This window comes from Callospermophilus lateralis, unplaced genomic scaffold, assembly GCF_048772815.1.
Source record: "Callospermophilus lateralis isolate mCalLat2 unplaced genomic scaffold, mCalLat2.hap1 Scaffold_194, whole genome shotgun sequence".
Lineage (NCBI taxonomy): Eukaryota > Metazoa > Chordata > Mammalia > Rodentia > Sciuridae > Callospermophilus > Callospermophilus lateralis.
In genome coordinates, this window is record NW_027512953.1 from 1616171 (window position 1) to 1635019 (window position 18849).

The window sequence follows — 18849 nt, forward strand, 5'->3', positions numbered from 1 at the left end:
TTTCTTCTGGTAGCCACGCCCCCGTATCTGGTGCAAGAGACCTCAGTCGTCAGCACTGGTGGGTGCTGTAGCTGGGAGACCCGCGCCACGCGGCTCCCGCCGGCTCCTGCGTCAGCGCCGCCTCAGCTCCCGCTGGTTCCCGTGCCGCTGCCACGGTTCCCGCCAGCTCCGTCCGGCTCCCTCGCCGCTCCTGCTAATTTAGAGTCCGCTGGGAAGGAATCTCTTTGGCCGATCTTTGGTGACTTCCCCTCTCTGCTATGGCGGGCCCCTGGCTCCTTGCAGGAGTGACCGAAGGGAGAGGTGGAACTGGCTTGTCTCTGGTCTGATATAATCTCTGGTTTTAGATCCCAGTTCGCTAATTCATAGAGGCTTGGTTAGATTTCCTTCCCATCCTCTCAAGGTGGGGAGCCCTTTCCTGGGTGGGCAGGGCCGTTAGCAGAGCCGGAAGGGCACGTGCCTTCTGTCGGGCCAGGCGGGGACCCTTCTGGCTGCGCTGGGCCGCCGGGGGCTCCCTCAGCGCCAGGCAGATGGCGCCCGCGTGGCTAAGAGCCGGGTGGGGTAACCCTTCGCAGAGCGGGCGGGCCGCCAGGAGTGCCGGAATGGTGGGAGCTGTCTGCCGGCCGGGCAGGGACCCTTCTCGACGAGCAGGGCCGCTGGGGGCGCTTGTAAAGCCGGGCGGCTGCCGCCGCGTGTCTAAGACCCAGGCGGGCGGGGTGGCTGTTTGCAGGGCAAGAGCGGGACCGGCAGGGTAGCCGGGATGGCGGAAACTATCTGTTGGCCGGGCAGGGACCCTTCTCGCCGAGCAGGGTCGCCGGGGGCGCTTGTAAAGCCGGGCGGCTGCAGCCTCGTGGCTAAGAACCAAGCGGGCGGGGTGGCTGTTTGCAGAACAAGAGCAGAATGGCGGGAGCTGTCTGCCGGCAGGGCAGGGACCCTTCTCGCTGAGCAGGGTCGCCGGGGGCGCTTGTAAAGCCGGGCGGCTGCAGCCTCGTGGCTAAGAACCAAGCGGGCGGGCTGGCTGTTTGCAGAACAAGAGCGGAATGGCGGGAGCTGTCTGCCGGCAGGGCGGGGACCCTTCTCGCCGAGCAGGGTCGCCGGGGGCGCTTGTAAAGCCGGGCGGCTGCAGCCTCGTGGCTAAGAACCAAGCGGGCGGGGTGGCTGTTTGCAGAACAAGAGCGGAATGGCGAGAGCTGTCTGCCGGCAGGGCGGGGACCCTTCTCGCCGAGCAGGGTCGCCGGGGGCTCTTGTAAAGCCGGGTGGCTGCCGCCGCGTGTCTAAGACCCAGGCAGGCGGGGTGGCTGTTTGCAGGGCAAGAGCGGGACCGGCAGGGTAGCCGGGATGGCGGAAACTGTCTGTTGGCCGGGCAGGGACCCTTCTCGCCGAGCAGGGTCGCCGGGGGCGCTTGTAAAGCCGGGCGGCTGCAGCCTCGTGGCTAAGAACCAAGCGGGCGGGGTGGCTGCTTGCCGAACAAGAGCGGAATGGCGGGAGCTGTCTGCCGGCAGGGCGGGGACCCTTCTCCCCGAGCAGGGTCGCCGGGGGCGCTTGTAAAGCCGGGCGGCTGCAGCCTCGTGGCTAAGAACCAAGCGGGCGGGGTGGCTGCCTGCAGAACAAGAGCGGAATGGCGGGAGCTGTCTGCCGGCAGGGCGGGGACCCTTCTCGCCGAGCAGGGCCGCCGGGGGTGCTTGTAAAGCCGGGTGGCTGCAGCGGCGTGGCTAAGAACCAGCCGGGTGGGGTGGCTGTTCGCCGAGCGAAAGCAGGGCCGCCAGGGTAGCCGGGATGGCGGGCGCTGTCTGCTGGCTGGGCGGGGACCCTTCTGCCGCGCTGCTCTGGGCCGCCTGCCGCTTGCAGAAGTGGCGGGTGGCCGCGGGATTGGACTCTGAGCCCGCGCTGCCAGTCAAGTTTCACTTGTCTGGGGCAAACTGTCACGTCTAATAAACTTACTAATTCTCGGCAGGTCTCCTTTCAACGGAATTTTGCTAGAAGATCCTCAGTAGGTAGAATGTAGCTGTTTTAATTGGTGTTTCTGATCCCGTTAATGTGGAGATATTGAAAGTGCAGCTTCCTCGCCGGCCGCCATGTTGGATCCCCACTTTTGACCTTTGTAAATTCACTTTAGAACAGTGTCTTGGAAAAGGGTTATTAATTATTTTTAGTAATTATAACATTTGGTAATCTTATTATGATATAATTTTATTAAACATTCTTTTCTATTTTTATATAGGTCTAAACTTAGTCTTTTTCAATCAAGAATCAGTTTACAAAAAGCAAGTGTAAAGGTGAGTTTTTGAAAGGTATATTTCACAATTGAGAAACCTTACCTTATATTTTAAAAGTTTGGGGTCTTTTGAGAATGGAAGTGGGGTTTTTCTACTTTAGAGAAGCATTTCAAAGTCAATAACCCAGTGAGGAACTTTCCTTCCCAGTGATGGGATTTTTCACCCAGGTGTGGACACTGGACATAGCTTGCTTCCCAAGACTGCTTGAGGGGTAGGTTTGGATGTGTTACAACTCATGTAGTCTGTGTATTTAACTCTTAGTCCAAGAGACAAAGTGCAGGGGCTTTCAGAAGCGCTGTAGAATCATTTCACTCAGACTTAATACCTTAAGACCAGGTCTTCTGGGCTGGTGCAAGTGAGTTTTTCTGAGGGGCCCTCAAACTGGAGTACCTGTCAAGTAAGCTTAGAGACCAGAGTTTGTTGCCAGACTCCCCACCAACAGGAAGTTTTTCTGACACATTTGGATTGTTGATTTTTAAAATACTAGTATCTAAAACCTCCAGATTTACCCATGTCTTCAAAAATAAGGAACCTTTATTTAGAACCTTTATTTTCCCATCTCAATAAACTCAAAAAAATATTTTTCAGTTCTGTAGCAAACTTTGGAATTATGTTAAGTATAAATAACAAAGGTTTAAAATGTTCTCCCCATGTTTTCAGGTACTATTTCATTTCTTAATAGTGAAGTATAATTTTTTACATACATGTAAATGTTTTCTCCACATTGTTATTTTTACTCTTGGTGGGGAGCCATTAATTGCTGTTTTTCCATACAGTATCAGTTTGCACTGATTTTTTTCCTTTTATTATTATGTTTTAGTTAAAAGCCCGGCTATCTGAGTGTAATTCCAAAGCTACCCACGCAAGGAATGGTTATCTTCTTACACTAGCAGCAGCAAATGCACATCAGGATCGCTACTGTCAAACAGATTTAGTTAACATTATGAAGGTAATACAGTTTTAATATCTGTGATAATTTTGTTTCATTAAAAACAAACAACCCATGAGCTGGGTGTTGTGTACATAGGATTGAGTATAGAATACTAACAAGGCTACTTTCTATTTCATTAGAATGTGCTCAATATTGGTGACCGACCTTTGTTTTCAAGTAATTTGGAATTAATTTTTAATGTTTAAAGCCAATTCACAGTAAAGGATTGCATTATTCCTTAGACATAGAAGATATTTGCTAAATAGTGATTATTGATATATAAAAGATAAGATTGATATATAAAGTGTGACATAATTCTTAAGCTGGGAAACTGCTTCTGAGCTATTTCCTGAGATATTGAAGCTAGATAGAATCTTCAAGTACCTTCTGAATTATCAGAGAAAGGCTGGTATTTCAACATAGTTTTATTTTTTGTTAGGTTGTACTGTTATTTGTTATTTTCTGCAAAATATTTTTTTAAAACAGGTTTTTCAAAAAAAGTATATAGTATGAAAATATTTTTATAAAAAGGTGTGTTTTTTATATTTTTATAGTGTATTGCTTAAGAAAGTCTGAATTACTTCTTAACCAGAATTTTGGCTATTTTTTGTTTTTAAAAAAACTTGGATTTTTTCCAAGTGCCATGATTTTATCTTTAGTAGGTGAAATTATGCATTAATATTTGATGATTTTTGAGTTGAACAAACAAAAAATGCTGGTGGTTATATGAAGATGTCTTCTACTCTGGGTTTTACTCTGAAATACTGAAGATTGCATTACAATTTGTATATCCTGGTCTTTCCTCATCTATACTACATGTATTTATTTTGAACTTTCACAGAAGTAAAGGAAAGGGGGAAGGGGAGAAGAAGAAAACCATTTTAACCCACTGCCAGGCTGCCTCTACTTGCAGGCAGACAGACTCCACTTTGAATTGCATCTCCTTCTTTCCTGTTTTCTTAAGAACCCAAACATTGGATTATTCTATCTTTCTCTTATATTTTCAACACAGCACTCTCAAATGGGTAGTTCTTAATGACTCTTCAACACATATATTGCTATAGTTAAATTGCTTGTTTTAGGAAATCAGCAATTAAAAATGGGGTTACAACTGGCACAGGCAGTCTTTTTACTACAGAGGCTCTGGGAAAAGAGATCAGCTTTATCCAGAAATTACAAGTTCCTTGTTTGAAAGTAAAGATGGAACATTTCCTGAGACCTCTAGCAAAAGGCAGGAATGTTGGAGGATGTCAAACTGGACTAAGAAGTAATTTATTGCAAAATTTCTTCTTTCCGGGCCTGAGGTTGTAGTTCAGTGGTAGAGTGCTTGCCAAATACTTGTGAGGCACTGGGTTCGATAAAAATAAATAAACAAAATAAAGGTATTGTATCCATCTCAAACAAAAAAAATATATATATTTTTTTAAAATTTCTTCTTTCCTTTTTGTTTATTGCCTGAAATCCCCTTTTCTGCCATTTGTCCTGTTGCAAATTCTGCTGGTTAGAACATAGGTTAGAATAATGAGACAGGAAATTATTTTATATCCAGATGAGAACTCTATGTGCCTTTCTCCAAAGAGTATTTGACATAGAGGTTAAATGTTTTAGCATCTTATTATAGTGCTTCGGACTTACCTGAGAATTGGCCTTTCATTCATTCTAGCATGACTGCTTTAGAAAAATGTATTGTTTCAAACAATACATTTACTGAAGATGATTTTTTGCACAGCATTTGATTCCTTATATCCTGTATATGTCTACCATTAGATCAAAGCTGATAATCTACAAATTAAGTATCCCTTATCTGAAATGCTTGGGACCAGAAGTGTTTCAGATTTTAGATTTTTGGATTAGAGATGCTCAGTCCGTATAATGATTTTTTTGTCCCTGTGAATATTTATTTTTAGAGCAGCAAGGGCTATATTCAAAGCACAAAATGGGCCCCTGTAACATTTTTCTTTTGTCAATTTCTACTTTCCATTTCTGTGGAAAAAAATGGACAAGATATCTCCAACTGCTTCTTTCTGAGAGAGGAAGAAGTTGGTGGGGAGTGACCTGAAATCTTTATTCTCTATCAGGTGGGGCATGGACAGTTAAGGGTATTCAGCATCAGGGTAGTCCAGAGGTCCGTGGTTGCCATTGGTGGGTAATTGGACAAGGTACACATAGGGTAGGATCATGCTAGGATAATAGTAAACAAGATAGCAAAGCATTACTTTTTTGTAAACAATTAGCACAAAAGCAGTTAGTATTTCTGCCAATCTCTGAAAACCATGAAGACAGTAACTCATTAAACCTTAAGGTGTATTGAGGTGTCTTACACCCAGACAAAGCAGGTTCCTGCTCAGGAGATGTTAGCCACCTGGGAAAATAAAATGTCTGAAATAATCAGTAAGAAATACAGAGCTAAAGGTTAGAGTTTAAAAAGTGGATTGTCTGATGGGTCTTCCAGTCTTGATAGGAGCTGAAACTGGACAACTGAAAAAGGGGGAATATATCAAGGACAGGGATAAGGTTTTAATGGGAGGAGTCTTATTTGGTGCTTCTTTCTTGGTGTGGTAGGTCTTGCAGTAAACAGGTTGATTGGTATTTGACAATCTGCACCTATCTTCCAGAGGCTGTCTGGTTCCAGCAAGTCACTCCCCTCTCCAGAGCTGAGTTAGAACTTGAGCAGTAGGTTAGGCAGAGGGCCATATAATCAAGCATTCTCAAAGCAGTGTATTCCTATTGGGAGTTCCTGATACCAGGCTTCCCTGCCTAATGGCTCCACCACTGCTCAGTTTACCCATGGCTCATAGATGGCTCTTGGCAAAGATGGGATCTAATGTTCCGTTGATTTGTAAGTGGAGGCCGTTTAAGGCTTTAGAAACATTAGCAAAGTTGTTAGAAACATAGACAGCATTTAGTTGCTAAACTCTGTCACATTTAATATGCTTAAAGCCAGTTTTTATTTTTCATCCAGCAAGAAGCCATGACTTCTTAAATGATAAAACAGTACAAATTTCAAACCAAGATGTAGTTACCCTTTTGAAACACCAGAAAAAGGTTCTGGCTTTCAGATATATACATTGTTAATTTATTGTAGCATTTCCTTACTTATAATATTCTTAACTGTTATTCTCCAGGGCTCAGACCGCATTTTCTCTTAACACATTTGCTTGTGACATGACCAATTCTGTATCCTTAGCTTCCTTACTTGTTTCATTAACTTCTTCCTCTTCACTCTTTTCTTGTACCAGTTGGAGTCTGTGTGTTTTCTTCAGTGTTTGAGAAAGCTTCACCTTGAACTGTGAATTTCTCAGCAGCTGCTAAATGTGCTTGCCGAGGTAAAACTTCAATCTTGGCTTTCCCAAAAACTATATAGGTATCTGGATCTGGACTCTTACAGACATCTGGTTTTGTGATGACAAAGAGGATATTCTTAGATAATTTTGGATATTCATTCTAATAACCCAGCCTATCAAAGACCCAGTTTGGACATAAATTTCTGTGCCTTCTTTTCACTTTCTGTTTTACTTTACTGACTAATTCTTCATCGATAGCATTTAGTTTTTATAATGGCACAGGTGTCCCCTACCATGCATATTTTAAAATGAGCTAATATTAGCTTAAACAGCAGCAAAACTAAAATCTTAGTCTGAGGGTAGCTTCAGTGATAAGAGTGTGCACCAAGAATGTAGAAAGCCCTGGATTGAATCCTAGCACCTCTTAAGCAAACAGACAACCCATTTTGTTTTGTGGAATAGGGAATCAAACCCATGGTCCCATGCATGCTAGGTAAGTGCTTTACTACCGAGCTATATCTCTAACCCAAACCCTATGTTTTCAAAATTGAATCTACACCAAAAGAAGATGTCCTTCAATAAACCAGGAAAAAATACCTTATTTGTGGGACCTGTGCTCTGCCAAAAACAAAGAGAAAATTAATGAACCTGACCAACTGTCAGATTGTTAGGTGTTCTTGAACTTCCTTTGAAGTCCCCATGCTTGTTTTTAATCAGCATTAGGTAGATTATGCTTCTAATTTTTCGTTTCATGAAACATTTTAGAATATTGATTTAATATAGAGGCAGAAGATCCTTAAAAATGTAGTGTGACTAACTTATTTCTTCCTCAGGCTAATTCTGTGAATCTGCAGTATTGGAAAACTCCCATCCATCACTCTATTGGCTTCCCTCACTGAATTGACCACAGTTTTGTACCTTATTTAGAAATGCTTATTGTTCTGAGTAGATGTTAAGGTGATAATGCCCTAGTTAGAATCTTTTTTTAAAATTATATGGACAGTTTAGAAGCAGAGGATTTTGTATTGAAGACTTAAGTACCAGAGTTTTTTTTTCTATTGCAAAGCTGATCTTTGGTCTTGGCATTGGAACATATTTCATCTCCTTCTGCCTTCTTCAGCACCAAAACAATTGATTATTCTATTTTCTCCATATAGTTCTTAAATTCTGCTGCTATATTGACAATTGTTGGGATCTTGGTGATGATACCTCATCATGTCTGTCTTGGAGTTACACGCCACTAGTTGCCCTCTGTCTGATGCTAGCAAGTTGTCCTGAGATCTCCTTTTGCCGTCTCCTCTCTGGATCTTCAGCTTTTTGTATCATATGTCTTCTTTTTTCTTAGTACCTTCTTGAGAAAGGTATAGAAAGTAAGCTTTTATGAGGTGCTGTATCTATGAAAATGTCATTATTCTGTGCTTATAGTTGGGTATACAGTTAAAGGTTGAAAACTGTTTTTGCAAATGTTGGAATCCATAATCCATTGTTTTCCTGTTTCCTATATGGCTTGAGAACTCAGAGCCATCCTGGTTCTTGGATTCTTGTGTCTGATTTCATTTTTTGCTTTTTGTTTTTAGAAATTATGGACTATTCTTAGTATACCCTTGGATTTCTTGGATTACTTCTTCCCTTTGTTTTTCTCTTTCTGGAACTCCTTCTATTAATGTGTTGAGTCTCCTGGTCTGGTTTTTAAAATTTATTTTCTCTCTTATTTTCCATTTTTGTTATTATGCTCTATTCCTGAGAGAATTCTTCAACTATTTTATTGAACGTTTAACTTTTCAAAAATAGTTTTATTGTCTAATTATTCCTTTTGTTCGCCAAATCTTCCTTTTTTATACAAGGTTTCTAAGGAATATGACTATATATTGACTTTTTTTAACTCCAGTGCTATCAGTAATACAGTTAACTTTCAAGTTACTTCTGCTTGTATATGCTTATATGGTATCTGTCTTAGTTTGAGGTAGGATTTGTCAAATTGGAGCTTCACTGTAGGTAATCTGGTAGACCATTTATGGGGGAAGCCCCAGTATTGATATTCTTAGCTGGTTCCTCTTGAACTTGTCAAACCCCACCCCACCCCCTCACCCCCCCTTCACCCCCCTCACCCCCCTCACCCCCCTCATTCCCCTCATCCCCCCTCCCCTCACCCCACCCCATTCCATCCCACCCCGCCCCACTCCCACTTCACCCTACCCCCCTGCCCAATATACACACCCTCCCTTTGCTGTCTTCTGAAGTCACTTCTTCAGATCTCTTTCCTTGGGTTGTTTTCTGAAGAACACTTCCCTGACCTGGTTACTCCTCCCAACCATGAAAATGGTTTATCTCATCTTTGTAGCACATAGTATAGTTGCAGTTTACTTAGATCTATGACTACGTGATGAGTACCTTGTCTCCCATTTACCTATACTTTCCATAAGGATAGTGGTTGGTTGTTTTATTAGAGATTTTATCCTTTCTACCTAGTTCAGTATATTTTTAATGCATGAGAAATGTTTGTGAACATTTGAACATACTGAACAAATGAATGAATAACCAATCTTGTTTTAATCCTCACGTGATAAATCATTTACTTCGTAAATGAAGAAATTAGATAAAGCTTGAATTCAAATCTGGCACTTCTAATAGAAGGGCTGGTGTCACTAATTCTTTACATGATGCTGTTTTTTTGGACTTCTTTTTTCTTTTTTTTGTTAAATGGAGCATTGTCTTTTTCTTTTGGCTTCCATAAGGAGCCATGAGATGATGAAAGTGTTTTTGTTCATTTTGAAGCGTGGTATACAAGTTACATTATTTTTTTAAATAACAGAAGTTCTAGCTGGGCCTTGTGGCACATGCCTGAATCTCAGTGACTTAGGAGGCTGAGGCAGAAGGGTTGCCAAGTTTGAGGCCAGTCTTGGCAATTTAGACCCTGCATCAAAATAAAAGGGCTGGGGATATGGTTTAGTGGTAGAGTACCATGGGTTTGATCCCCAGTATGCAAAATAAATAAAAGAAATTCTAGTATATTTTAGATAACTCTTGTTTTGTTTATGGGAAGGAGAGTGTAAAAGAGACTTCAGTGCTTGGGAGTGAGAATGGAGCAACTATTTAGGTGCCTTGCATTATAAGATACTACAAGTGCTTTAAAAACCATTATTTATTTAGTTTTTATAATAATTTCCTAATAAATTTATTTATTAAACTTATTTAACAGATCAACCTCAGAGACTCAGTGACATCCAGTTATTATATTATAGCCAGGACTTAAGGTCTCGGTGTTCTTTCCTGGACACTATGGTGTTTTCTTACCACCATACCATTCCTTGTTAGTAAAAAATAATATAATAAGCAGTAGTATATAGTGAATATAGTAGTATATAGTGAATATCATGAATTCTGAGAGAATTATAGTATAAAATTATTTGTTAAACATTGCACATTCTCTCCTGTTCTAATAATTCTTAAAATGATGATCATGTCTCTATCGAAATATAAATATTTGGACAGCTTCCCCAAGGCATACTTTTTATTACTTAAGCAAGTATTGATTAGAACAAATACTAAATATATATTGCTCTGTGTCTGTATGTTGTCAGGCTAGTGGTTTTTTGTGTTTTTTTTAATCTTCAAACTAAAAATCTATTGCTAAACCGTGGACCTGAGATAACCAGTTTAATCAGATCTATAGAGAGCAACTTAACTGGCTGCTGGAAAATGAGATAGTTGTTCCTTAAATGTTCTTTTGAATAACATGATCTTGTAAAATATTTTTCTTTTTAAGAGTTCATACAATATTTTCTTTGTGGTTTGGATGAAGAAAAATAAGGCACAGTACATCAGAGTAGAAAAGATAGCATTAGTCAATCTAATGAAAGACTTTAAAAGCTTAATTATATTGGGAGCTTATTTCTAGACAAATGTTTTTTGTTCTCATTGAAAGTTAAACATGTCTGGACTAGTTGATAATTGGGCAAAGTAATTAAAAACTTTATCTGACATATAATATCTAGAAAATATGATAATTTGGTGTATCTTTTGCAGACTCTTTTTGGGGGGAGTAGTCAATAAAGAGAAAAAATATTATTGGTGTTCAGGTCCCATTTCTGACTTTTCTAGCTAAGCATTAATTATTCCAAAAAGTCTTCCTCATTCATATTTAGATTGTATAGCTCTCATCTTTTTTATTTTGAGTTCTGGCTTTTCTGGTATCTCTGCCATCTCTAGCTGGTATACTTCTCTTTCATCTAGTAATACTTTTTCACTTAATGAATAAGCATGGAAGTCCCCAGATTTCAAACTTGACTTTCTGCTTCTCTTGTTTTACATCCTTTTTGAAAGTCCCTTTTCTTAGGGAGAATAATCATTTGCCAAGTTTCTGCTAATATTATACAGTTCTTAAGTATGCCTGCAATCTTGTCCTTAACATTATCCATATTTATTATGCTTTATCCATCTGTGGCAGAAACTTTTCTAAATTAGAAGCAGTTCATTTCCTCCCCCCCTCTCCCCATGGCTTCCACCAGTAATCACCCCATCCTAGGGATCAGGTGATGATCAGGGCTTAGAAACTGTAATGTCCATTATGGCAGTCCTTAGGTACATTGTGACTATGTAAATCAGTTAAAAATGAATAAATTTTGGGCCCAAGGAGGGTGAAGCCGTGGGATTATGTTGAGGGGGCAGGCCCAAGTGAGGATGAGCCAGGTGGCTGTTTTGAGGCCCTACTGTCTCTTGGCATTTGCCTCTTCAGTCCTGCCATCTCTACAGCTATCACTAACAGAGGATCGTCTGCCCTTTGCTGCAGACAGACATACAGACACACACACACACACACACACACACACACACACACACACACACACACAGCAAGTAGTAGTTGAATAGGAGAAGAATGGCGTTGAAACAGATTTTCAGCAACAAGTGCTTTGGGGTATTGCAGAACATTTTGAACATGACAGTGGTGATCTGAACTGCAAAATGAAATTTTCTGTCTACTTACCACCAAAGGCAGAAAGTGGAAAGTGCCCTGTACTACATTGGTTGCCTGGTTTAATTTGCACAGAACAATTTTAAATCAAAATCTAGTTATTATCAGGCTGCCTCAGAACACAGCCTTATCATTTGCTCCCAGATACCAGCCCTCATAGCTGTAATACTAAAGGAGAAGTTGGAGAGCTGGGGTGTCCGCACTGTTGCCTGGGTTTTATGTGAATATCACTGAAGATTCTTGGAAAAGTAACTACAGAATGTACTCTTAGGTAACGAAGAAGCTTCCCAACTCATAAATACCAGTTTTTCAGTGGACCCCCAGTGGATGTCTATTTCTGGCCACTTTATGGGAGGTCAAGGAGCTCTAATTTGTCCTTTGAAAAATCCCAGAAAATACAAAACTGTGTCAGCATTTGCTCCAGTTTGCAACCCAGTGCTGTGTCCATGGAGCACAAAACCTTTAGTAAATATTTGGGAACAGATCAAAATAAAGAAAAGGAATATGATGCAACCCATCTTGTGAAGTCCTGTCCAGGTTCTCAGTTGGACAAGGGAAAATGACCAGTTTCTTCTAGATGGACATTTACTCCCTGATAATTTCATAGCTGCCTATATAGAAAAGAAAATTTCTATTGTTTGTAGATGATAGGAGGGCTATGATCATAGCTACTACTTCATTGCAACCTTTATAATCAATCATTATGCAAAAAGCCAGTTGCTTTAGAATATCTGTATTTCCCACCCCTTCCTGAGGTTGTTTTTGTTTAGTTGGTTACTTTATTGCTTATCCAGGCTAATTTTTCAGAGTCTCTTTATCCTGCAGTGTGCAGCCACTAGTATCTTTGCTCTTTTTTATTGTTTTTATTTTGGAGCTTTGTATTCATTCCCATGGTTTCCCCTATGCTTCATTGCTTGGCAGTCAGCCAGAGACTGGTCCCAAACTGTACTTTTAACACTCACAAACAGTGCACTAGGCCTTTGCCCTCTTTCACTCATGGGTCCATTTATTAGTTGAGGACTGCATTCCAAGCTTAGGTAGTTTTATTTTTACTGCCTTTACTTTGTGCTGTGTTCCCTCATTTCTCCCTTGCAGGTACAAGTGGCCTTCCTGTCAGTTAGGGTCTTGTGGAAAACATGGCTTTTATTTCCCTGGATTTGTGTTAAATCCAGCTGTTGGTCAGATGTTCACCCCAACTGGGACCACAGCCCTAGTCCAGTAGAGCCACTGCCTTTTCTGGTGTACTCCTCATTATTTCACTTGAAATGAGTTTTCACCCTCTGCTTCAAATCAAGTCAGTCCCTCTTGGCCATGAACCTGCTAGTTATTTGCCAGCTTTATTCTGGTAGGACTGTTTCCATATAGAACAGACAGGAGAACTGCCCTAGGCAGGAATACCACAGATTGTCTCTGTTCTTACACAAAGTTCAGCAGTTTTCAGTTTTGGGTTGATTTCCAGAGCCTGTAATGGCAGATTTTGATAATTTTATCCAGTTTTATAGGGTTTCATTTGGGGGGGCAGGGTATGCCAATCTACTCACTCTGCCAAGCCAGAAATCTCACCTCAGTAGATTTATTTTAAAATGCAATCTTTGTTGAATTTGTCTAGTTCTAATGGATATTTAGATTCTGTTTAATTTTTCTATGTATATAGTTATCAGTTGATTATAATGTATTGTTGTTTTTGAGTTTGGGAGCCTTGGGTGAGAGTCGTTTGTTTTTTGCATTTTTAAGGAAGAGCATGTGATTTTTATTTTTCATAATATATCAGAATATTTCATTCTAGAATAAATCTTACTAAACAATGATGTACTTGTAAAATTCATTCTTCAGCCAGGCATAGTGGCATACACCTGTAATCCCAGCAACTTGGGAGGCTGAGACAGGAAGATCACAAGTTCAAGGCCAGCCTTAGCAACTTAGTGAGACCCTTTCTCTAAACAAACAAACAAATAAATAAAAAGGATTGGGGCAGTGGGGTTGTGTGCTTTCTAATGTGTGAGACACAGGGTTTGACCCTCAGCACCACATATAAATAAATAAAATAAAGGTCCAACAACAACTAAAAAGAAAAAGAAAAAAATGGAATGGGGATGTGGCTTAGTAGTAAAGTGCCTTTGAATTAGGTATCAGTACTGAAAAATAAATAAGTAAAATAAAATTCACTTTTCAGGGACTGGGGTTATAGTTCAGTGGTAGAGCACTTACCTGGCACAAGTGAGGCTCTGAGTTCAATCCCCAGTACCACAAAAATTAATTAATTAATTAATTTGAGCCACTTTTTAAATTTTTATATCTACCTTCATAAGTAGAATTCATCTTTAATTTTCCTTGCCTACTTTATATTGTTCCAGAATCATGCAAATCCCCCAAATGAGTGGAGTCACTTTCTGTTTTCTGGAATCATTTTTTATAAGCTTAGGATGATCTGCTTGGTTCATGAACTTTTGGTTGAACATCTCCAAAAGTATCTTGAGCTCAGTGCCTTGGGAAGTGTGACTACAATGATGTGTGTTATTTAAGATTCTGTCTTCTGATTCACTTTCTTCTCAGCTAAGCTTTTTTTTTAATATATTTTTTTAGTTGTGTATGGACTCAATGCCTTTATTTGGTTTTTTTTAATGTTTTTAGTTGTAAATGGACATAATACCCACCTTCCTTCCTTCCTTCCTTTTGTGTTGAGAATCGAACCCAGGGCCTCACATGTGCTAAGCAAGTGCTCTACCACAAGCCACAACCCTAGCCCACCTTTATTTGTTTTTATGTGGTGCTGGGATCAAACCCAGTGCCTCACTCTTGCAAGGCAAGTGCTCTACCACTGAGCCATCCCCTTAGCTAGGCTTTATGGAGTTGGTTGTGATTGCTTTAATAATCTGGCTTCCACTCCCAGTGTACCAATAAAACTGTTCTCACGGTGTCAGTAATAATGGCATTATTACCTTTTACAGTTATTATTCTTCACAGCAGCACTTGGTAATTAGCCACTCTCTTTTTCTCAAACCTTACCTTTTCTTGGGTTTGATAAAACTTAACTGGCTGCTTCCATTTTAACTATTCTTTCTCACTTACTAGGATAACTACAATAAAAATAAAGCAAATGGCATATCATATAGTATACTCTAGTATAGCAAAAAATAATAATAAAGTATCATTTGATTTTCTTTAATTTTTTAAAAAGGTGTATTTTTCATTTGATATATTTTTCACTTGGTTACTAAAGTAACAAAAGAAAATTTGCAGAGTACAGAAAATAACCCCACTGCACAGTAGTAAATGATTCTATCACCTTGGCATGTTCTTTCTTGTTTTTTGTTCAGTCCCTAGGATTTAAAAAAAAAACAAGTGTGTGTGTGACAATTTGTGAATGAACATGGGCTATTATTAACATTTTAAAGATTTAATTTTTGCTTATTTATAAGTTAAACATTTTTATTTAGTAATGATACTAAGCAAACTGACATTTAAAGTCATTTTTAAGTTATTGGGGTTTTTTGTGTGTGTGTATGTGTGTGTTTGTGTGTGTGTGTGGCGCTGGGGATTGAACCCAGGGTGTTGTGCACACAAGGAACGCACTCTACCAACTGAGCTATATCCGCAGCCCTCTAAAGTCATTTTTAAATACTTATATTCTCTTAGATACTATTTTAGACATGGATGATACAGTGACTATTAGCAAATAAAATGATATTTTGTATAACTGCATTTTATAAACAACATGTTTCTGATCAAAGTGGTTTATCAACAGGAATATCAATATGCTTTATGAAAGATCTTTTTAGTATTAACAGTGTGGTGCATTTTCTGATAAGCATAAACAAACACAAAGGACCATTTAAATATTATTGGAGTGGTTGGAGATGTGGCTTAGTATTAAAGTGCTTGCCTAGCATGTATGATGGCCTGGGTTCGATCCCCTGTACCATGAATAAATAAATATTGTTCCAAGATTTCAGTCTTTGAAATCTTAAATAGTAAAGAGTTAAAAAGGCTAATACTTGGGCTGGGGATATAGCTCAAGCCGTAGCGTGCTCGCCTGGCCTGCACGGGGCGCTGGGTTTGATCCTCAGCACCACATAAAAATAAAATAAAGATATTGTGTCCACCGAAAAACTAAAAAAAATATATTAAAAATTTCTCTCTCATTCTCTCTCTCTCTCTCTCTCACTCTCTCTCTCTCTCTTGAAAAAAAAAGGCTAATACTAATGGCAAAGCAGTTTCCTACTTAGTTAGGGCTGAAACTTATTTCCCTTGCTTTTGTGAAATTCGAGCCCAAGAATCATCTACGTGAGGCCATAAATGCCTTTTCACTTTCTACATGAGGCTGTTATGTTGTCACACTAGGAGCTCCTGCCAGAGGGGCTGTGTAAGCAGGGCACAGATGTGCTCAGAGAAGCCTCCTGGAACTTTACTACTTGCTTATAGAAAGAACCACCAGCCTGCTTCATAGATTTCCTAAAGGTCAGGGAAATTTCTCTAGGAGATCAAAATCTAAAAGAGAAACTGAAAAGATTTTTACCAATTAGGCAATTTTTAACATCTAAATAAACTTCCATAATTCTTTTAGCAAAATTAAGTTAGAATTGTAGATACCTTAAACTTTGGAATAAGGAATTGAACTTTTTTTGTTTTAGAATTTTAAGCCCATTCCTTAGAAAGTATTGAGACACACAGTCTATGGCAGCATCAGTCTTACTAATTGGAAAAATAAAATGTTTAGTTGTGATTTTCTTTTTTTTTTTTTTTAGGGAGGAATTACTGTCATTGGTGCTGAGAAATGGATCCTGTGTTTCTTGACCTTCTTTCATAAATGTCCTTAGCTAATGATTTTTTCTGTGATCCAAATACTGTTTCGCAAGCAGAGTTTTTTTTACTGGAATTGACTTTAGTATAGACATGTTAACGTTTATAATAAAGAAAACCAAATTCTTTGTTTTTAATAGATTCTGAACTTGAAAGATTTGGTATTCTAAATAACTAAATATCAAAAAAGTAAAATTTAAATTTTAAAATACCCTACATTACATATTTAGTAACTCAGACACCACTCCTCCCCTCCCTACCCCGCATAACCAAGGATTGAATCCAGGCTCACTTAACCATTGAGCCACATCCCCAGCCTTTTTTTTTATATTTTAGAGATAGGGTCTCACTGAGCTGCTTAGGGCCTTGCTAAGTTGCTGAGGATGGCTTTGAACTAACTATCCTGCCTCAGCTTCCTGAACCATGGGGATTACAGGCATGTGCCATTGCGCATAGCCTATATTATTCTTTAATTGTTTCACATGTTTTATGTTTTGTATTTCCCATAGTGCCTCGCAAGACACAAATTGAGAAGCCCTATCTGAAATGCTTGGGACTATTTTAGATTTTGCAGTTTTTCAGATTTGGGGAATATTTGCATAGATTTTCCCAATTGAGCATCCCTAATCTGGAAATCTGAATTGTTCCCCAAAATCCACAATTTTTTAGTATCGTGGCATTAAAAACATTTCAGATTTCATAGTATTTTGGATTTGGGAGTTTTAGATTAGGGATGCTCAACCTGTATTGAGTGCACTCAGGGATCATTTTCTCCAGAAAATCTTCCTTAAATATTAATATTTGTCCAGATGCCTCTCTTCTGTCACTGCTGGTAGTTAAAATTATCCTATTACATGCTTGTTTTTAATACTTGGAGCATTTCTCATGGTTATTTATTTAAAAACAAATACAAATTCAGTTTCAACATAGTTCTTGACACACAGTTAAGATCTCAAGAAATATTTTATTGAATTGAATTGCTGGGTATAATTACTTAAATATTGTGTTTATCACAGGTTCTTTTATATCATAGTATCCCAAAATTGCACAGATTTGACAGATGCAAAGAAATTTAGCTGTCACGTGTACACCATCTGCCTAATATTGTTTCTGTTAGATGGAGGCTGTTGTGGGTCTAAAAAGAATCAGACCACCAACCAGCAATTGTTGTTTCATAAGAGAACAGTTGAAGCATATAAGAGGATAGGTTTGTTTCCTTTAATGGTTCCACATGTCCAAGAAATGTATATTAACTCTTCTCTAGAATTTCAATGTAAAGAACATTTAGAGGGCTGGGGATGTGGCTCAGTGGTAGAGCACTCGCCTAGCACTTACGAAGCCCTGGGTTCAATCCTCAGCACCACATAAAAATAAATAAAGGTATTGTGTCCAACTATAATTAAATAATAAATTTTTTTTAAAGGAACATTTAGATCAGCATCAGTGATATTGCCTCATGAACGAGACTTGATATTCTTCATGCTAAGTACTTTCTGGAGTTTCAGTACTTCATCATCAAAAATACACAGAAAGGATGCCATGTAAATAATACAGTCAAAAGATAGATATGAGAAAATTCTATGACTAAATTGGAATGTAAAGAATAGTTCTGTTTGCATCAGTTCTACCTATTGTCTTATCTTTACATTTCTCTGGTTCAGACACCTGAAGACCTGAACTTATGTCAGTTTCTCTGTATGAGGTCTTTTTGCCCTCCAGGTCTGTTTGCTCCAGCTCCACATATGTGCACATATCCTCACTACCTATGGGTCATCAGGACCACTGCTAAAGAAGTGCATTTCTTTGCTGCTGGGGTGGTGCAGTTGATGAGCTGCCATTTTAATGTTTCATTTTTAACAACAACAAAAAAAAAGATATATGAGACATGTAGAGAAACAGGATATATGGCCCATACGGAGGATAAAAAAGGAGTCAACAGAAACTGTCCCTGCGGAAGTTACGGGGGACTTATTAGTTTAAAGATTTAAAAGCACCTATTTTTATTATAGCCAAATAGCTAATGGAAACCATGTCTAAAGAAGTAAAGGAAATTATAAAAATGAATCTCACCAAACATAAAATGTCAACAGAGATACAAATTTTAAAAGGGAACCAAATAGAAATTCTGAAGTTAAAAAGTACAATCACTGAGATGGGGGTGTAGCTTATTGGTAGTGCTTGCCTAGCATTTGTAAGGCCCAGAGTTTGACTCCCAGCATCACACACTCACATACAAAAGTATAATAACTGAAATAAAATATTCTGAATGTTTTGGACAACAAAATTGAGCTGGCAGAAGAAAGAATCTGTGAACATAAAGGCAAGAATAATGAGGTTATCTAGACCAAGAAAGAGTGGATAATGTAATGTCTGCTTTAAAAGAAAATGCATGAGTTAGGCTCAGTGGCACACGCCTGTTATCCCAGTGGCTCAGAAGTCTGAGGCAAGAGGATTTTGAGTTCAAAGCCAGCCTCAGCAACTTGGCAAGGCCCTAAGCAACTCAGTGAGACCCTGTTTATACATAAAATATAAAAAGGGCTGGGGATGTGGTTCAGTGGTTGAGTGCCCCTAGGCTCAGTCCCCAGGACA

General features: G+C 39.4%; 2 pseudogenes; both read left to right on the forward strand.

Annotated features, from left to right (window-relative positions):
• LOC143389228 (F-BAR and double SH3 domains protein 2-like) overlaps window positions 1-18849 on the forward strand; it is a 131714-nt pseudogene that overhangs the window by 14652 nt on the left and 98213 nt on the right.
• LOC143389231 (S-formylglutathione hydrolase pseudogene) lies at window positions 11362-12186 on the forward strand (annotated as a pseudogene).